This window comes from Belonocnema kinseyi, chromosome 6, assembly GCF_010883055.1.
Source record: "Belonocnema kinseyi isolate 2016_QV_RU_SX_M_011 chromosome 6, B_treatae_v1, whole genome shotgun sequence".
In the NCBI taxonomy this organism is placed as follows: domain Eukaryota; kingdom Metazoa; phylum Arthropoda; class Insecta; order Hymenoptera; family Cynipidae; genus Belonocnema; species Belonocnema kinseyi.
The window spans coordinates 113130697-113135797 of NC_046662.1; the positions used below are offsets into that span (position 1 = coordinate 113130697).

Below are 5101 nucleotides of genomic sequence, written 5' to 3' on the forward strand. Positions count from 1 at the left end.
GCTATCTAAGGATGGTACTATAGAACGCCACCTCAAGGTAGGCCTAGTGGCGCCATCTCTTGGTCAGGCCGGAAACTTATCAATCCACCCTCGTATATTTTCATGAATTATTTAGCTACACTGTTTAAATTTAAAAGCACAATTAAAAAATTATACAACTTCATTTTTTTAATTTTAGTTTTACCACAGTGTGATTTTAGAAATGATTTTAACACAAAATTCCTCACATTTCAGTTTAGAAAATTTAAATTTAACAAATTTTGTAAAATTACAAATTACAAATATTTGGAAACAAAAATTTGAAGAAAAAAAACTGTTATACAAGAAACTAAGGAAAACATTTTTCAAAAGAAATAGCCTTTGACAATATGTATTGTTACTATTCTGAAAAAAATATTTTCATTAACTTTTTTCCAATGAAGAAAAGAACAATTTTCAAAGAATATTTGAATAATTATTCAACTATAAAGGTTGTTAAATTTTTTTATTTTTACTGCAGTGCAACTTTTAAGGGGAAAAATTTTACTTTCACAGATATAATTCCTTATGGTAACAGAAAAATGCATTAATTAACCTTATTTCTGTTATGCACAAAACTGTCCTTAAGGCTTTAAATAAAAAAATGTTCAAATAAATATACGTCTTTATATGTTTGTTATAAAATGTTCTCAATATAATTGAATTGTACTTAATGAAAAGATTTTTTGAAAAATACTGCGAGCTATATTAATTGCTGTTCATGAAAATAAATTTAAATTTTAAAATAAAGAATTTTTATAATTTCACAACTAAGGCATTAAACAAAGAATAATACTTTCAATTGTAAAAATGCGTAACTACAAAACAGTATGCACTTTTCACAGATTTCACAAAACTCACGAATAAAAACCACTATTATGTGCTGAAATGTTTGAAAGAATTCAATTGTTTTCAAGTCACCTGACCCTAAAGCCAACAATATAAAAAACGTTAATAGTTTATAACTGGAATATTGCAGTGTGTATAGGGTGGCGTACATTTATAAAAAATATATTGTTTATAAGGCCTTCAATAATCAATGCTGGTTGTTGAAGATCATTATTTATTTTAATTTTTATAAAAAATTTAGCAAGAGAGTTGATGAAGAATAAATCTTGTTATTACAAAGCTTTGCAGGTTGCAAACTTCATTTTCCCATTTCTCAGATTTTGTAAGCAATTTTTTTTAATTCCTGATCATTAACATTCAAATACCAAAAATTTTCATCTTGTAATATGTTTAAGATCGGATATTTTATTAACGGAATCAAACAATATTGCAGATACATAATAAAAATGTTTGAATTTATTTATATTTATTTTTAGAAAAATTACTTTTCTGCATAAAAGAGGAGATTTTAACAGAATACTTGAACTTTTAACCAAATAAATCAATTTGCAAAAAATAATTACATTTTTATCATCAAGACATGAATTCTCAACAAAAAACTGTAATAGTTGATACTTCAATCGGGAAAGATAAAATCTCATTTACCTTAACCGACAGTACACATGCTTGGTAGTACGATCAAGTAACCATGAGCGATCAGCGCGAAGCAGCTGTCAGTCGCTTTGGTCTCCATTCATGTAGTTCCTCTCATTTTTCAGCTGTTACTCGATTTGTTTCGAAAAAATAAAAATAGCTTTTTAAGAATTTTGAAAGGATGAAATTTTTTTATTAAGATTGCTCTAAAGTTTCTAAAAGTCCTAAATATCTTTTAAGCTGACTAATTTTTTCTAATATTTTGTGTATCTTGCAAAATCAAAAAAAATACATAAAAATTTTCTGCATTTCTTTTCGGCATATGTGAAATCTTCAAAAATATTTTTGAAAACTTCTCCGGAATCTTACGACAATTATATTATATACATAATGATATTATATATATATATATATATATATATCTTCTTGTCAAATCTTGGAATGTGGTTTTATCTTTGTAACAAGCTGATAGTTATTCCCAATTTGTATAATACGTGTTCAAGAAAGCAGTTTAAAGAGCTACGTATCTATTTATATTGCATTTGTTTTGCAGGGAAATACATTTCTCGGAAACTTTCCACCGGTTCTGCAAACTAGATGTGCTAAGAATCTGAGTACCTCTAGTCTATTAGAATGAGTCGAATTTTTAATATATTTTTTTAATGCTGAAAAGTTTTAAAAAGTGTCCTTAAAATATTTCAGGTCCATGTTTTTCAATTTGTGAAATATTTTCATATATTCTTTAAAAATTAATGTATCCAATCATAAATTATAGCATATATTTAATCCATTTAATTTTTAAATTATTATTTAATCTTCTTAAATCTTTTAAACCATTCGATTATCATTTACAATGAGTAAAGTTTTGCCTATATTTCTTTTACCTTAAAAACTTTAAAGAAGTGTCCTTAAAATATCATGAATTTGTCTTTTACAAATGTTTTAATATTTAAAAATATTCTCTAGGAAATAATGTTTCCAAATATCATTTAAAATTTTTATCGATTCAATTTTTTAGTTATATTATTCTTCAATTTTTTCAAAACTATTAACCCATCTGATCATCTTTTTATTTGAAAATGAGTTTCCTGAGAAAAAAAATATTTCAAATATTTTTGAAATCTTTTGAAATATTCTCCAACAATTAACGTTTCTACATAAAAAACATTCTACATTTTTCATGCGTTAAATTTTTTAATTATTTATTTTCAAAACTGATTATCCATTTGAAATTTACATTTTTTATCCCTTAAATGTTTTAATTATTTATTTTTAGAAGTTATTTAAAATTTTTTTCACATTTTGTAAACTTTTAAGAAGTTTCCTTAGAATACTTTAGATTCTTCTTTTAAAATTTTCCAAATCTTTTGAAATTATCTCCTACAATTAATGTTTCTACATAAAAAACATTTCTCATTTTTCATACGTTAAATTTTTCAATTATTTATTTTTAAAACTGATTAGCCATGTATTTATCTTTAAAAATGTGTCAAATTTTTGAAATTTTTTTTCAATTTTTTGAAACCTTTCTTTAAAATATGTAAAACTTTCAAGAAGTCTTCTCAGAATACTTCAGATTTTTCTTCTAAAATTTATTTAATCTTTAGAAATATTTTATAAGAATTAATTTCTCAAAATTTAACCTCATTGTACAATTTTAAATCCAATTAAATTTTAAATTATATGTATTAGAGGTTTTCATAATATTTTAAAATTTTCTTTAAACCTTTCTAAATTCTGAAAAAGAATCTAAAATTTTATTTCAAAATCTTCGAAAATCTAAATTTTCTTCCATCTTCTAAAAGACTTCCCAATATTAAAATGATTTGTTCAAGTTTCAAAATTATGTTAAAACAATGCTGAAAATACTGAAGATGAACCATTATATCGCCCTGGAATAGACAGTTTAATGTAAGTATTAATATTCCACATATTATTTCAACTAGTGCTATCTCACATGCAATGAAAACTTTCCGAGTTTTCTCAAAACGACTTTTTGTAACACGGTGACATTGATTTCTCAAAAACTAATGAACCGATTTTAATTTTTTGTTTGTTATTGAAGTTTTTGTTCTTATATTGGCTAAGGTTGTACGTAGCCATTTTTCAAAATTCTGAAAATTAATATTTTTTCAAGCCCTTTAAAAAAAAGGGGGGGGGGGCGGGGTCAAAAAATGAACTAATTTTTCAAACCGGCGTCATTTTCTCAAAAAAATTAAACAAACCGCGCTACGTAAAACGATAGCGATGGTTGTATAGATTAATAAAATTTTTGGTTTTTTGCTTTCAGATGATTTTTCACTGCTGTATCGTTGCCACCAGGAGGGGTCATTTTTTATTACATCATTACTTTCATGTATATAACTAATCCAATTTTAAATATTTTTTAATAAAAATTTGTGTGCATATAGCTGAATATATGTTAAATAAATTATTATTTGTCTGATCCTCAAATAATTATTTATACCTAAAAAAAAAATTAATGAAAATCACCTAATTTTCACGCTTTCACAGCGCTGTTCCTCCTTAAGAAAACTATTTTATCATCTTCAAATCGTTCAAAATTCTGAAAAGCTTTTTCTGTCGAAATCTTAAAAAATCTATATTTCGCTCAACATTTGTCGACATCTCAGCAAATAACAAACTGAAAACATCCACTAAAATCATATTCATACAGAATGCAATTAGTCAGGTTTTCAAACAAATTTAAAATCCTTTTGCCAATTTTGAAAGGTTTTAATGAGAGAATATTCTTTAGATACATATGAAAATTTGAATGGATTTCTTGTTTTTAAAAATAAATTGTTAAAGAAAATTTTAAAAGATTTCTAAAAATGATGAGAAAGAATCCATAATATCTTCGGCAATTTTTAAATTTTTTAGGTCTTAAAAATTGTAAGAAATATTTGAGTGTTAAAGAATTTAGAAGTGTTGGAAGTGATTAAAAATATTTTAGAAGTTTGAAAGATTTCCTAATATTCATAAAATATTTATAAAAACGACGAATTTTCAAGAAATAGTTAAATATTCTATAAAAAAAGTATACTCAACTAAGAAGATTAATTTTAAACCAATAAAAAAAATGGAATAGTTACAGTTTGAACCACAAATTTTTCTTGGACTACTTCAATTTTAAATCCAAAATTTTAAATAAAAAAATTAATTTTCAACCAAATATTTGAATTTTCAATAATAAAAGAATTTTCATAGAAGCTTTATTTTCTACCAAAAAACGGCGAATTTAAAAAATATGTATTTCGATTTTTAACAAACAAAAAAACACACATTTCCAATAAGGATTTTAAATTTCCACCATTTATTGTCATGGATTACTAAAACAATTATTAAGACTTCGATTAATACTCTTTGAAATTCATCTTTCAATTAAAAAATCCTTGTCATTGTTTGCAAGATTACATGATACTTCCACGAGACATGGAAAACTTACCAGCGGTCGATGATAATTTGGTTTTAAAAATTTATGCGACGGTTTTTTCGACATCGAAAGAGGTTTCGCGGTTGTGGTGTATGCGCTTGCTGCCTATTTTTTCGAAACAAAAAGAGCAAACAGAGTAAACAAATAGAGTAAAATAGAGAACGC

The 5101-nt window shown here is 24.9% G+C and overlaps 1 protein-coding gene across 2 annotated transcripts in view; it reads left to right on the plus strand.

The window, feature by feature from the left end:
* LOC117174864 (nuclear receptor-binding factor 2-like) overlaps positions 1-5101 on the plus strand; it is a 56047-nt gene that overhangs the window by 19697 nt on the left and 31249 nt on the right. Inside the window, exon 2 of one of the 2 annotated variants that reach the window (XR_004467385.1) lies at positions 3791-3946. The exons of the other annotated variant lie outside the window; for it this stretch is intronic. The gene's annotated coding sequence lies outside the window, so the exon portion shown is untranslated. Of the gene's footprint in view, positions 1-3790; positions 3947-5101 lie in introns of those variants that run through there. 2 annotated transcript variants of the gene reach the window in all.